Below are 17,238 nucleotides of genomic sequence, written 5' to 3' on the forward strand. Positions count from 1 at the left end.
AGCTGGCTTTTCTTCTAGTAAGCAGAAATCTGCAAATGCTGCGCAACCAAAGAAGGAAGACAAAGATGAGAAGAAGGGTGACAAACAGAAGACATTTTGCAAGTACTGTAAGGGAAATGATCATGTCATCAAAGCGTGTCCTAAGCTGGCTGCGAAAGAGGCTAAGAAGAAAGAGGCTGGTATGGCTGTTGCAGATGCCTCTCCTTCTAACAATGAATCTGCTAATGTTGTGCTAGATACAGAATGGGCATTCAATGCGCAGTGCAGTTATGACCCATCTTTGCATGACACATGTATGTCTGCAGTAGATTCAGATGTATGGTACTTTGACAGTGGTGCCACTAAGCATATCACCTCGCAGCGCAGTTTATTCACTTTCCTTGAGTCTGCTCCCACAGGGAATACTGTCACTTGTGCCAATAACTCCTCTTATCCCGTTAAAGGAGTTGGAAAGATTGTGCTGAATGTTGCAAATGGCAACACCTTTACACTTTTTGATGCATTGTATGTGCCAGGGATCAAAAAGAATCTGCTGTCAGTCTCCGCATTTGCCAAAACAGGTTTGGTTGTAAAATTTGTGGATGACAGATGTACTGTTCATGATCTCTCTTGTGGTGACATCATTGTAGCATCTGGTTCACTATGTCGAGGGCTGTATAAGCTCAATATGGATGGCAAATGTGTAGAGGATTCAGCATGTGCTATTATGGATACGCAGGCTATTTCAGATGCAAAACTGTGGCATGCACGTTTTGGTCATCTGAATTTTGCAAGTTTGCTGCGCCTGCAGAAATCTGAAATGGTGTCTTCTTTGCCTAAGCTTGAGGCACCTGTCAAGCATGTTTGTGAGGGCTGCATATTGGGTAAAATGCAGCGTGCTTCCTTTCCCAAAGATGGATCAGTGAGAGCTGAACGCAGATTGCAGCTTGTTCACAGTGATGTTTGTGGTCCCATGCAAACTCCATCATTTGGAAACTACCTTTACTTCGTGACTTTCATTGATGATCTTACCAGGCATGCATGGGTATATCCTTTGAAGGCAAAGTCCGAAGTGTTTTTGTGCTTCAAACAGTTTTTGGTTATGGCTGAAAATGTGTCAGAAAGTAAGATGGGCACCCTCCGTTCAGATCGAGGGGGGGAGTATATGTCTTCAGAATTTAATGCATTTCTGGCTGAGCGTGGGATAAAACACCAATGTACAGTGCCGTATACACCACAGCAAAATGGTGTGGCTGAGAGAAAAAACAGGTCTCTCATGGAAATGGCAAGATGTATGGTTAAGAGTCAAAGTCTACCACATGGTTTTTGGCTTGAGGCTGTCATGTGTGCCACTTATGTACTAAACAGGTGTCCCACCAAAGCATTACAGGTTGTCACTCCATATGAGGCTTGGCATAGCCGCAAGCCATCTGTTGGCCATTTACGTGTTTTTGGTTGCCTGGCATATGCATTAGTGCCTGTGCAACATCGCAGAAAATTGGATGACAAAGCTGTCAAATGTATTTTTGTTGGATATAGTGCTGAGAGCAAAGGCTATCGTTTGTATCATCCACAGACAAAGCGCATTTTGGTTAGCCGTGATGTTGTATTTGTGGAAGATGCAGTTCAGCCCTTGGTTTCATGTACTAAGGAGACAGATATCAGCTCACGTGATGTCTATGATACATTGTTGCCTCTTTTCAGTGGTGCACAGTCAAGTGCAATACCTCATGAGGCAGTTTTTCAGCCTATGCAGGTTTTAAATGATGGCACAGATCAGCCTATATCTGATGCAGATGTGCATGATGCACTTGAGGATGAGAGACAAGAGATTGAGGGCTCTAGGAATATGCCTAGATGGCTGGTGCAGACTTTGCGTGACAGCAAGTTGGATGCCCCTTTGTCTAGTCGCACTCGTTCTGGCTCTCATGGTGCCTCTTATGCGTCAGATTGTTATGCATTGGCTGTTTCTAGTATGTGCGATGAAAGTGAGCCTGTTTCATTTGATGAGGCACAAAGTTCAGAAAATTGGATGGCTGCTATGCAAGCAGAATACGATGCTATTATGAAGAATAGTACATGGTCTTTATGTGACTTGCCCCCTGGCAAGAAGGCCATTGGTACTAAGTGGGTGTACAAATTGAAGTGTAAGCCTGATGGCACAGTGGATCGCCATAAGGCTAGGCTTGTTGCAAAAGGTTATGCTCAAGAGAAGGGCATTGATTTTGATGAGACTTTTGCTCCCACATGTCGTATGACCACTGTTCGTAGCATCTGTGCATTAGCAGCTCATAATGGTTGGAATGTACATCAGCTGGACATAAAGACTGCGTTCTTAAATGGAGATTTGCATGAGGAGGTGTATGTATCGCAGCCTCGTGGTTTTGTTCAAAGAGGGCAGGAAAACAAAGTGTGCAGGTTAAAAAAGGCTTTATATGGTTTAAAGCAAGCTCCACGAGCTTGGTATGAAAAAATACATGCATATTTAACTGCACATGGGTTTCAGAATAGTCCAACAGAAAGCACTTTGTATGCTAAACGTGTGGATGGTGTACATCTAATCATTGCTCTCTATGTCGATGACATGCTGCTCACAGGACCAAATGAGAGTCATATTGCTGATTTTAAGGCTGATTTAAATGCCTCTTTTGAGATGTCAGATTTGGGGCATTTGCATCATTATTTGGGGATACAATTTAAGCAGTGTGATGGAGGTATTGCTTTGTGTCAGACAAAGTATATTGAAACATTGTTGCGGAGATTTGGCCTTGAAGACTGCAAGCCTATTGCTACTCCAATGGAGACAGGTTTGAAGTTGAGTCTTCATGATGCTGGAGATCACTTTGATGTCACACTCTATCAGACAGCTGTTGGTTGCCTCATTTATGTATGCATTACGAGGCCAGACATTCAGTTTGCAGTCTCACAGGTGAGCAGATTTATGCATAGCCCAGGCATTAAGCATTGGCAGGCAGTGAAGCGTATCTTTCGCTATTTGAGTGGTACTCGGCATCTTGGGTTGTTTTATCCCAAGGGGGGATCATTGCCGCCAGATTTACATGCTTTTTCAGATTCTGACTGGGCTGGTTGTTATGACACACGCGTGTCCACGAGTGGTTTTTGCTTCATGCTTGGAAGCTCATGCATATCATGGTTGAGCAAGAAGCAGCCTACTGTGGCCACTTCTAGTTGTGAAGCTGAGTACAGGGCAGCTTTCACAGCTACGGTTGAGTGTGTGTGGCTCAGACGTCTTATGGCTGATTTGGGTGTTGGGCAGCCATCTGCCACCACCATCTTCACTGACAGTCAGAGCGCATTGGCAGTTGCGCGGAACCCAGTGTTCCATGCTCGTACGAAGCACATTGAGGTGCACTACCATTATGTCAGGGAGAGACTCTCTGCAGGAGAGATCAGTTTGGCTTATGTGCCAACACAGGATAACCTTGCAGACCTTTTCACAAAGGCTCTGCCTCGTGAGAAGTTCGAAGCTTTTCGCAAAGCTTTGGGCTTACTCCCTTTTGTGGATTCGTCCACATAGCTAGACACTTCCCTATACATGAGTGCTAGCTCTTGTTCACCGCATCACTCCAGGGGGGATTTGTTACCATATTATAGTAGTGATGTGTGTGAACACACTTAGGACCGCCGGGGCACTTTTTCCCTCACTAGGAGGTTTTTTCCCCCGTGCATTGTATATACGCCCATTATCTTCTAGGGCTTGTTATCTTTCATTTTTGGCACTCATAATACACTACTGTGTTGTGCTCAAGTTTCCTAATCTTCTTGAAGTTGTGTGTGCATTCCTGCAACCCTAATTCCAACAGCACTCATTTATGTAGTGCCCTGGTTTCTTACAATAGTGACACTTGCCCTTATTTTTAGGCTTATCACCTTCTTTCTCTGCATCCTTACCTGAGGATTCTGATTTTGGCTTATAGCCACCACCATGTGAAGAAGCTTTACCTTTGTCTTTATGACTAGAAACAAAAGAATGGTCACCAACTCGCATAACAGATCTGTTTTTCCTAGACTGCTCTTCTTGCAAGAGTACTGAAACTAGCTCATCAAATGTAAGGGCATTTGGATTTCCCTTCATCTCATGAGTCTAAGGGTAGAGGCAAAACTTTGATAAGAATCCGGTAATGCATTGAGAACTGTGGGCACCAATGTACTATCAGGATATATCTCATCCACATTAGCGAGCTGCTCCTTAAAATCTTTGATCTTGGTCAAGAAGTTATTCATTGAGTCTCCCTCATTCATGTGCTCAGACTCCAGTTGTTTACGTAGATATGCAACACGTGCTTCATTGCGCACCTAGTATAATGCAACAAGTGCATGAAGTCTTACATGACCAAATATGAGGAACAATACTTTGCTTCACAGAAAGTGCAAGCAATGCATGTGCCTGTGCATCTCTTCCATCCCATCTCATTTGAGTAGTAGTGGGGGGTACTAGTGTGGTGCATGTGGAGGAGCCACATCTATATCAAATTCTACTTCAGATGTACCACAGCACTTGGTTGCACTAGTAGTTGTGAAACAAGACGAGTTTCACTATCACTGACCACATTCAAAGGCCTTTAGTAACCAAGACATGCATCATCATATAGGACCACAATGGGTAGTTAGTCCCATCAAGTTTGTCCTCAGTAGAGACAACATGTTGAATACATCACTATTAATAGCCATGACTGTCTACCAAATGCAAAATCTTTCAACACAGTGCAAGTACTCAATCAGTATTCACTGAATGCAACCCCAGATGGCTACCAACTGACTGAATCACTTGCAAAGTGTATGAAGAGTAACACATAGTAGAGAATAGAGTGTTACTGGCAAAAGTATGATGGTCGATGTTGTTGAAGACACTATAGATGCTGCTACACACCAAATCTTTGCCGTTGCATAGCCCAAACACCCAAAATTGAGAATAAACTATAAGACACTATAGATGGTGCTGCACATCAAATCTTTGCCGTTGCATAGCCCAAACACCCAAAATTGAGCATAAACTATAAGGTCCCTCCCAAGCCACGTATGTGTCTCTTTTAATATAGATTTCAATAAGAAAAGAGAGTGCACTTAGAGAAGAGTGAGACAATAAGGCTAGAAACATTAGGAAAGTGTTAGAATAAAAATATTAGCTCCAAAAATCCTAAAAGAAATAAGAAGACAAGAATAGTTCTATTAAGAGATAAGTATCTCCAAAATAGAAATTCAAATTTAGGTGATAGGAGGTTGTATTTAGAGTACTTTTACATATTTAGAGACCATGCATACTAAAAATATGGATAAGCAACGCGTTTCTAAAGATGGCACGTTTGTGGCTATATACAGATGTTTTTACCTATTCTACCCACGCAAGCTTGTAGACTAAAGGCCTTCCGGTTCTTTTGACTGGCTGTATGACTATATTTTGGGTTTTTATCAAAGAGTTATGGCCGAAACAATTTGCTGCTTCTGTCAGGGTCTCTACACAAGGAAAATTGTAAGAAGGCAGCAAGTAGCCTCAAGGTAATCCTAGAGCTTGAGATGTATATATCCCTTCATTCTTATCTAATATCTTTATGCATCTTTCTATGCATAAAAATCAAATTTAATGAGAATAACACTTTTATAATTAAAAAATTCCTTTATGCATCTTTCTATGCATAAAAATCATAAAAAAATTCCTTTATGCATCTTTCTATGCATAAAAATCAAATTTAATGAGTAACACTTTTATAATTAAAAAAAATTCTTTATACATAAAAATCAAATTTAATAATTAATATAGTGATATTCATGCATATTCATAGGTGAATATGCATATTCATAGGTGAATATGTACATGGAGTAATTATAATATTTCTTTTAGATGCAAAAATGGTGGGAATTACTCTTTTGAAATAACATAAAAATAAACTTTCTTTTTCACAAAATTATGGAAAATTTTGCCATAACCTCCTTTGTATGACTGACCATTTCTCATTTTTATCATTCTTTATTTGACTTAATTTAACCCAAATTAGATTTATAGAACTCTAATCTACATAATTTTCTAAATTCAAGAGAGTAAACAATAAGAAGAGTTTAATTAATCTCTTAGTTAATCTTTCTAGGATTAAGAAAGGCTGGAATGTAAATAAGAGAAGGAGGTGGCCTTTTCATCAAGGCATAGCATTTGAATTTAACTCAATCAACTGTAAAACATAAAAATCAAGAAAACCATAGATTTAAAAATTATAAATAAGTAAGAAAATTAGCTTACTTGGAGCTTGTAAGCTCTCCTTTGGCTTGAGGGATTGAGGGTTCTACTCTTGATTGAAGCAAGAGTGGCCACCAATTCACTTTGGAGAGGATTAGACCAAAAACAATTGAATTATTAAGAAATTCAATGTAGATGGCTCAGGACAGGAGTAGAGTAATAGTGCATAAACACCATTAAGCTTATACAAAGAGAGAAGACTTCTATTTATAGGAAAAAGTGAGCCTCAGTTTGGTCACTTTTTGACCATTTTTGGGTCAGTTCAGCTTACTTTTTGGATCTAGTTTTGAAATAGAAGAGAGGAGAGATGAAATATCTCATTTTATTGATTTGAAATTGGGGGTAATGTTGAGAAAAAAGGCACCTCCTTCATGAGGGGAGATCCCCACTCGAAGGTGTCAAAATTCAGTTTTTTAATTGTTTTCTTTGGTCCTTAGTCCACTCTTCATCTTATGTGAGCATTTACTCATTTTTGGGGGGTTTTTCTTTTATTCTTCAATTTAACTCTTCCCTACATTGATTAATCCTATTGGTCCATAGGAACCTTAATCCACAATTTTTAAAAAATCTGGACCCTTAGGCTAAGGTTGTTAAGATTCTAGAAATGGGATTGATCATGGTGAAAGACATAGATTAAGCATAAGATTAAGGTGGATTAAACCACACTAAAAACTCCATGACTAGAGAGAGAGAGAGATTGCACACTCAACACTATTTCCTTGTATTGCATATCACAATGAACCATACAATGATATAGGCTCTCTAGCCTTATCCCACTTTACATGTCATCATCCATGTGGCAACACCTTTTCCACTCTTTTGGTCAACTCTCACACACCATGCAATATTACATGTGGCATTCCTATCTCACCACAATATCTTGCACCTCTAGGGTGCTTTCCCACATACACACATACACACAATATCTTGCACCTCTAGGGTGCTTTCCCACATATACACAACACCACGATTACATCTCTCAACACCCCCTCTTAATCGAGGTGTTCCACAACTCACCCATCATTCATCACCCATATCAATGTAGCATTGCACAACCGCAATCGCTACCTTTCAACACTCCCCCTCAATGATACATTGGAGTGTCCATCAACCAAACATGTGTGCCCGTGTCTACCATCTTGGACACCTAGTCCATTTTGAGCCGACTCATCGCTCACAGCGGAACCACTGAGTCCGATTTGAACATGGAAGTTCGGGTGGGAACCAACCCATGCGCATGCACCTCACACGTGCATCGCTTATGCACACATCACAACAACCATTTTGAGCTTCTCGGTGAGCTCGGGCATGGTTACCCTCATACCATGGGTGAATACAAAATTTTGTTTTGAGCACGCATGCTCGTGGGTGGACGTTTGTCCATCATCATTTTTGGGTGAAACAAATACAATCCTTTTTATGCGTGTGCAAGGGCAGGGCACCCATCAAATCCAATTTAGAGAGAGAGAGAAAATTCCATGGCTTTATTTTTACAAGCCGATATATGCACGCTATTTCAGGGCTGTGGAGAGATAAAACCATACAATTCTACAAGGGTTTACTTTGGGTTTCTTTACACCACACACATTTAAAGATTAACGCCTTTTTAAAAAAAATAAAGGGATCTTTGAACGCGCATTGAATGCTCCAGCTGGAATGCCGAATGCTGAACGTGTAAGATTCATTTTTTTTAATTAGCTCCATTCTTGGATTCCCTGACACCACTGGTCGTCTTCCTCCTCACGGGCGACTGCTTGCGGTCTCCTTGCTCTCGACTGATTCTGCACTTGGCTACCTCTGCAACCACCGCCATAACTCTTATCTTCTCTTGTGCGCTCTAATCTTTGCTTTTTCTGGTTCCTCTATTATGGCTGCATACGCTTACACTCTACTACGGCTGCTTACGTTTGCTTTTGATGATTTGCTTAGGTTTATCCCTGTCTCTTGTTAGCTGCTGCTCGATTTTATTTAGAACATCCACTTCGCACTCAATCGCTTCTCCAATGCTTTGTTCCAATCAGCCCATGTCTAGCTGGCAAAAATTTCCGCGTATGCTACTGCTTCTGTTCACTGCAGTGGAGGTTTGTTGCTTTCAGATGTGCTGCCCCACGACATTCTTCTTCTTTCTCATTGTTGTTCTTTGCCACCATAGCTCAAGCTATTTCTTTGCTTGAATTTCCTACTCTGCAGTCGTGGCCTTAGCCGCATGCTATAGCTCTTATGGCTCACTTTGCCATTCTTGTCCAGTTGATCGTTCTTCAAATCTTGACTTCCATTTCTTCTTGCTTTGCAAAACTGGTTTGTTGAGATTCACCTCTCTCAATCTTTCGGCAGCAGAGCGGGTGTTGGGAGTTCCTATTTGCACTTACTGCCTTCATCTATCTTGCATCACCAACCAATCTCTATCATGAGGTTTACACACCCATCAGTTTGACTACAATGGCTCACTACTATGAACTCACAATATGCATGCTTTCCCTCTTTGCATGCCAAATCTTTACAAGGGCGCTCTTCAAAGTGGTTTCTCATAAGAAACCAAGGTGCATAAACATGTGGAAACTGCCAAGGTTTCCATCCCCTTCTTTGCTCTCCTTCATTGAGCAAACATTCACAAGTGCATCCTCTACTTGATGCACACACATGTGAACTCCATTGAGTTCACCATCTCACTTGCCATCATCTTGACAAGCATGCACCTCCACACAAGATTCATGGGATTCTTCCATCCCATCAAGCAACCCTTATACATTGAGCATTTTTCCATACTCAAAACACAAAACTTTGAGGCAAAACTTCACAAAACCAACCTTCTTGAGGCATAAGCAGCAGCATATCTTCTCTTGGCAGCTTCTCCTTGACGATGATGAAGACTCCATAGCCTTCATAATGCTGAAATCTCCATTTTCAGCTCCATGATGATGAGCAAGCTCTCTATGTTGCAAAACTCCATTTGCAACTCTCTTGGGCAGCTTCTATGCAACCTCCTTGTTGCAAGTCTCCTCTCAAATCCTCACAAATGCAAATCTCCTCTCAAATCCTCATCACAAATGCAAATCCAAATGATAATATGAGTGTGTATAATTTTTTTCTCATAATAACTGAAAATAATGCTTAATCAAATAAACACACAAACAAGCTAATATACATAATAAACACCATGACCAAGAGCCCATTTGGCTCTGATACCATGTTAAGATTCTAGAAATGGGATTGATCATGTGGTGAAAGACATAGATTAAGCATAAGATTAAGGTAGATTAAACCGCACTAAAAACTCCATGACTAGAGAGAGAGAGATTGCACACTCAACACTATTTCCTTGTATTGCATATCACAATGAACCATACAATGATATAGGCTCTCTAGCCTTATCCCACTTTACATGTCATCATCCATGTGGCAACTCCTTTTCCACTCTTTTGGTCAACTCTCACACACCATGCAATATTACATGTGGCATTCCTATCTCACCACAATATCTTGCACCTCTAGGGTGCTTTCCCACATACACACATACACACAATATCTTGCACCTCTAGGGTGCTTTCCCACATACACACAACACCACGATTACATCTCTCAACAAAGGTCTTTTGTGCACATTATAATTTATTTCTAATGCACCTATGAATTTCTTTTTGAACTTCTATTTTGGGAAAATTTATTTTAATAAGAAGGGATACTTTTCCATCCAAAGATATCTAAAACATGAATTATCTCTCTCTAGAACATTTTCTCTCTCTAGGCCAAAACAGGTAGAAACAAGATCTTTTATTATTCTGAAAAAAGGATTGATTACAGGGGAAGAAACTGGACATCTTGAGGGGCTGGGGAGAAATTTTATAGATATAGTCAAGAGTCGAAGGCATATCAGCTCTATGATACCAAGGTAAAGAAGATTGTGGCAAGTTGAGATGTGGTATTTGCAGAACAACCACAATCAATGGAGGAAGGAGGTCCGTCCACTCTATCATCAGCCAGAGAAATAGTCCACCATGAGCCCAACCCACCAGTCAGATTTCCTATCAAGGAGGAGGAGTTTTTAGAGGATGAAGACTCTCACACATCCACAACAGCCTGCTGCTGCTGCACCACAAGGAAAGCCACTTCCAAAGTGGGCAAAAGAGCTCTTTGATGGGCGTAATCCAATACCTGAGAAGCCAAAATCTTCAGCAGATGGACCGCACAGATCAAGGAGAATAGAGGAGTAGAGAGGAGAATATGGCCTTGATGATGACTGAGATAATGGGAAAGTGAAGGAGCCAGCCACATTGGGTGAAGCCTTAGCAAATCCAAAGTGGAAAGCCGCAATGCAGTCTGAGTATGAGAGCATTATAAAGAACAACACCTGGGAGCTAGTTGATCGACCACCAAACAGAAAGGTAATTGGTACCGGAATGCTAAGTATAAGGCTGATGGCTCACTTGAAAAATACAAAGCTAGGTTGGTTGCACAGGGATTTGCATAGGTAGAGGGTTTTGACTTTGATAAAACCTTTGCTCCCACAACTCGTATTTGAAAACTATTAGGGGAGTACTTGCCTTGGTTGCTCACAAAAAGTGGCTAGTCTTTCACATGGATGTCAAACCAACATTTCTAAATGGTCATCTCAAGGACGAGGTATATGTAGCTCAACCACCAGGTTTTGAGATGCCCAGATTAGAAAACAAAGTCTGTAGGCTAAAGAAGGCATTGTATGGACTGAAACAAGCCCCAAGAGCATGGTATCACAAGATAGACCAATTTTTCAAAAAGATTGGGTTTATAAGAAGCACTTCTGATGCTAACTTGTATGTTCTAAAAAGGCATGGCAAGATTGTTTTGGTTGTCTTGTTGTATGTAGATGACTTAAACATTTCAGGTGACAGTGAAGAGATGATCAGAAGATAATGGATATATTGAGCCATGAGTTTGAGATGACAGACTTGGGTCTTATGCATTTTTGTTTAGGGATTGAGGTCTGGCAAGAGTCAGGTAAACTCTTCATTTCACAGCAAAAGTATGCTTGAGAGATTCTCAAAGCATTTGGGATGACAAACTGCAAGCCTATGTCTATGCCAATGGAAGTGAACATGAAGCTTTCTACATAGGATTCTTCATCACTTGTTGACATCAGGAAGTACAAGAAATTGTGGCGAGTTTGATTTTTCTCACTAACAATAGATCTGATATCCGCTTCACAATTGGTGGGGAGTTTGATTTTTCTCACTAACAATAGACCTGATATCCGCTTCACAGTTGGTGTGTTGAGAAGGTTTTCCAACAAGCCATGATAGAGTCATTGGAAGGAAGGAATGAGGGTACTTAGGTACATCAGAGGTACTCTTGAGTATGGCATCACTTATAGCATGGGTTACACTTATAGCATGGGTTACACTCTTGAGTATGGCATCACTTATAGCATGGGTTACACTCTGATAGGTTATTGTGACTCAGATTGGGCAGGAGATTGCGATTCTAGGAAATTATTTTCTGGATATTGTTTTTCACTTGGTTCCGGTGCTTTCTCTTGGACCAACAAAGAGCAACCTACAGTGGCACTTTCTTCCAGAGGCTGAGTATAAGGCAGCTTGCTTTGTTGCTACCTGGTAGTATGGCTGAGGAGAATCTTTGTTGACATGGGAGTTCAGGGAGGCTACAGTCTTGAGGTGCGACAATCAAAGTTGCAGGGCTATCTCCAAGAACACTGTGTTTCATGCTCGCACGAAGCACATTGAGATTTAGTATCATTATGTGTGGGAGCTGATAGAGGATGAGATAGTGGAGTTGGAGAAATGCTCTACACAGAAAAACTATGCCGACATCTTCACCAAGGCTCTTGGGAAGGACCACCAGCGCACTTGGCATCTTCATCGACTTGGTGTTGGGCCAAAAACCTAGTTCATCTTTGGGTGGACATTGAGGGGGGGGGGTGTTAGTATACACTCAATGCCTACCTCTTAGCATGTATCTCAATTTGATGTATAATGCACATTTGTTAGGCCCCCATTATGAGGAGTAGCCATGGTGCATATGTCTTTAGTGGGAACCTCGGCTTAGATGCCAATGGGGTCATTATTGTGACCATTTGATGATGGATAGTAGGAGATGCTTAGGGGTACGAGCGTTAGCTAGGGTCCGGGGCATGTCCTTGGCTGGGGGATCCCCCCTGGCGGGGGTTCTCGAGGGCGAGAGCCCTCGAGGCAACAGTATGAGGAATATTCCCTCGAATACCAGCATCTTTGTTGTATACGCTGATGACACGGAAGCGGTATAGCTGTATATGCCTTTATAGAGTGTCACACTTCCACACACTGATACAAACACACCCAGAACACCAGACCCAAGAGTATGAACAAAACTTTATTTCAATACAAGTCTTCGTCTTTACAGAGTTGTGAACATCCGTTACATCCTCAGAACCATCTTCATCTAAAACCCATTCATAATCAGCCCACTCCCCTTCATCGATATGAACTATGACTGACCAGTACCCTGCATCACTATCAGAGTAAACAACCTCAAACATGGAAGCATCTTCAAAGTATAGTTCTTCGATATTCCGACCAAGCTCCAAGACAAGATACATATCTGAGGTGGGCTACCCTCAAAGCTTTACTTCAGGTTTACAAGACTGTATTTTCAGGACAAAACTATTACAAGTATGCATACAAGAACTCAGTTCTAGCTTTGACTCTTTACACAAAACTTCCCAGAAAACTCCAAGCCTAGAAAAAAACATCAACACCTTATACAGCCGACCCTTCCACCATTTTAGTGCAGCAATGAGCAGGTCCCAAAGCTCTTCAGCTCTGACTTTAAGAAGGGTGTTTCCCAGCCAACTCAGCAGTAGACGACCACCTCACCAAAAGGCATCTTTTTGGTCTTCAATCCCCTTTGCTTCCATACACATCGCCTCATAGCCACATAGCTCCAAGAGAACCAGTCTGTCGTTCTCTAAGAAAAAACCAGCAGCAGCACAATTCAGCCATGCGGTTCCCTTCCCTCCCCTATTTCAAGCTTCAACAAAAATCGCTTTGACACTACATCCTCCCACAAATCCAAACTGTAGACTTCAAAGAAAATAACACAAACGTCCTCTTCAAAACCAAGGCATTATAACACCATATCTCGAACAAGGCACCCCTCTTGTCTTCTATTCTTTTTCAGCAGAAGCTGGCTCATAGTATCTGCAGCCAACGCTACTTTTGGTGCAAGAGCAAGACAAGCCCCATCACACTCAAAACCTTGAAAGAGAACCCGGTGACGCCAAACACACAGCCCAAGCCCTCTCAAGATTCAGCTTGCCCGACACACAGGCCCACAGCAGCAACCACTCCCCTGTCTCCAACGCACCCCTTCATCAACTTCCTTTTCCCTTTCTCGCACACCAGCCCATCGACGTCCTCCTCTGTCTTTTTGCTTACAGTCACCGCCGCCACCTTTTCTCCTTCACTGTTTTCCTGCAGTCGACGCTACCTTTCTCTCCTTCCCTGCACACGACATCATCTTTCTTTCCTTCCCTAGTTCGCTGTGCAGGTGACGCCACCCTCTTCTTCTTCGACTTTGCTACAGTTGACGCCACCCTCTTCTTCTTCGACTTTGCTGCAGTTGACGCCCTCTCCCCTCCTCTACTGTCGACGCTGTCTATCTCTTCTTCACTGCTCCCCTACAGTCGACGCTACCTTTCTTTCCTTCTCTGGTTCTCTGCAGTTCTCACTACCGTCTTCTCCTCTTTGCTTCTCTGCAATGGACACCTTTCTCCCCCCCTCTGCTGTTGACGTGCTCTCTCTTGGCGACTCTCTTTTTGGCTCCTCTTAGGGATTCCCTACCCCCATACAACAAGCTCACCTCCTCTCGCCATGTGGCCCCTTCCATCCTTTGGCACACTCGGTGAGGGAAAACCTGTCGGGATCCAGTTGTTTGGTAGCCGGCCACCCTCACACTGGAAGCTTGAAGATTCTATTTTCTTATTAATTTTTATTGTTTAAGGCTGTTCACACTGCGTAGTCCCTTAAACCATACCACTTAAACCTTCTCATCCTTTGCTCACATGCCATTAACTCCACCCTTTTTTTGCCTCCTCATTGGCCTTAGGTCACATGCCACCTCATGAGGATGCAAGGCTTGATGGTTATGCCTCTACTCCTCCTATTCAGTAGATTTAATCTCAAACCAAATCTCAAAGCTGACCCAAACTAATTACATATTTCCTGAAACTCTTAGTACTCTGCACAGTATCATCAGTCTCTTTTTTTGTCCACACATATTTAGCAACCCCCTATTTCTGCTATGACATTCATGTCCAGCAGCTGTACAAACAGGGATGTAATATTCAGATCTTCCTCTGTACTCTCCACAACCTCCTGACATGCATCATAAGCTTCCTGATCTTCTTCTTTCAAGGCTAACATCAACCGAGAAAAATATTTCTTTAATCGCTCGCAGACTATTCACTCTTCTTTTATGTTTCTTTCCATTTAAATCAGTAAGCTAATAGCTTCCATTGTCAAACTTTTTCTCAACTTTGTATATGGACCTTCCCACTTTGTTTGAAATACAGTATGAAATGTACTGTCCAGCTTGCTATTATACCTGAGAACCAGATCACCTTCTTTGATTTCTTTCTGCTTCACCTCCTCATTCTCTTTCTCTTGTCTTTTCAATTGCATAGTAGCATAGTGATCAAAAGCTAGCTCTCTGTCTAATTGGACTGTTTGCAAGGCCAACAATCTTTCTCTGTAATAGTTAATAGGTTCATGCCCTTCTTCAACTAGAAATTTCAAACCTGGAATTTCTACATCAATAGGCATGAGTGCTTCTTTCCCACCATAAACTAAATGAAAGGGTGAGAATTGTGTACCAGATTTCACTGCAACTCTGTATACCCATAACACACGATTCATCTCTACATCCCAATTTTTGACATGGCTTTCTGTCATTTTAGTCATCATCAGCTTAAATTCACCATTGAATTTTTCATTCAAACCATTGCATTGAGGGTGATAAGGAGTGGTATACTTGTGGTTGATGTTTAATCTTTTGCATAAGTGGTCAACTACCTCTCCTCGAAATTCAAGACCGTTATCTAACAATAACTCCAGAGGAATACCAAATCTACAGCATATATGTTCATACACAAAATCAGCCACTTCCTTACTATCTACTCTCTTCACTGCCTTCACTTCTGCCCATTTTGATAGGTAATCCACCACAGTAAGCATATAACACTTCCCTCTGGCCGCCGTCCTGGGAAATGGTCCAACTGCATCCACCCCCCACCTCTCAAAAATGTCATATACCATCATGATATTTCTTGGCTCCATTTTTAAGATTCTCTTCCCCATTCTCTGGCACTCATGGCAAGACCTGCACCAGTGTTGAATATCCTTCTGGCCACACATAACCCTCTAGTAATATCTTCTGCAAGGTGATCTTAAATGCATAATGATCTCCCCAAGCTCCCTCATGATTTGAAGATAGAATATGATATATTTCTTCCCTCCAGGGAATTCTTCTCAATACTTGATCAGCCCCTTGCATGTACAATTCATCCCCAATCATAACATAATGCTTACTCTTTTTGATAAAATGATACTTTTGGCCTTTTTTGAGCTCCTCAGGCAAGCGACCTAAGAGTAAGTAATCCACCACCTTTGACAGGTATTCCCTCCCTCTGTATAATGGCTCTTCAATTTTTGCAATTATTGGGTCCTGATCAATTACCTCCTGGGCTAACTCATGTGCAATATGATTGTCCTCCAGCCGCACATGTTGAATACTCCATGCTGTAAATTGATGCAGTAGCCTTCTAACATCAGCCAGACATCTTTTTAATCTCAAATTCTTTGCCCGCCAGCTACCCAAGACCTGCTTTACTACTAACAGGGAATCTCCTTTTATAATTAGTTTCTGAATTTTTTGTTTTAGAGTAGCCTGCAGCCCCTTAAACAATGCTGCATATTCAGCTTCATTATTACTTTCAGCTTTCAGACGTATTCCATCCTTTAGAATCAACCCGCCTTCTGAATTCTGGATTATATAGCCCCCAGTGGCCTGATGTATACTCCTTTTATATGAACCATCAAAGAACAAGACATGAGCTCCTAGAATGATAATTTGTTCCTCTTTTTCTATTTTTGAATCCACTTCCTTCACCAGGATCGGGCCTTCCTTATATTTCAGAAGATCTGCCAGAGTTGCCTTGCAAGTATCTTCAATCAAAAATGAGAAATCATATTCTTGAAGCTCTACTAACCATTGCATCATACCTTTTGAGAGCGAAGTACCATTCACCAGAGGGAGAAGAGTATAGTTCATCAAAACCACAAATGGTTTTATCAGGAGATATGACCTGAACTTCCTACAAGCATACACCAGACTTGACAAAACCAATTGAGCCTCTGTATATCTCCTCTCTGCTTCCATCTTCACCCAACTTGCATAATATATAGGTTTCATGTATCTGAACTCATCTCCTCTTTGCATTAAGATTGCTTCAACCACATCCGGACCAAAAGAAGGATTCACATCAAAAGTCTGGGAGAAATCTGGGGCTTTTACACTGGAAATAACTCCCAATACCTCCTTCACTTTCTCAAACACTTCCTCGCATTCTTCATTCCATTGCAATGGTTCTTTCTTCATGGCCTATTGAAGAGGATAAAGCAATTGAGATACTAAATGAATAAATCTTGCCATATACTTTACCTTCTGGACAAAAGTCTGCAGCAGCAGCAGCTGCCTGGATGTTGATGGTGCAGATAGTAAGATAAGAGCTTTTATTTTCTCTGGATCAGGTTCAATTCCATTTTGAGATATCATATGACCCAACAGCTTCACTTTTGAACATCCTAAATGACATTTCTTAGGATTCAACTGTCCACCTGCATCATCCATTTTAGAAAATACTTGCTCCAATTTATCACCATGCTCCTTTTGAGAACTATATACACATATATCATCCAAAAAAGCTCTCACAAAATCATCTGTGTAAGAGGTGCAAGTACTCTATCAGTATTCTTCTGATA

This window comes from Cibotium barometz, chromosome 23 (assembly GCF_041138505.1).
Source record: "Cibotium barometz isolate CiBa-2024 chromosome 23, ASM4113850v1, whole genome shotgun sequence".
NCBI classification, from domain to species: Eukaryota; Viridiplantae; Streptophyta; class Polypodiopsida; order Cyatheales; family Cibotiaceae; genus Cibotium; species Cibotium barometz.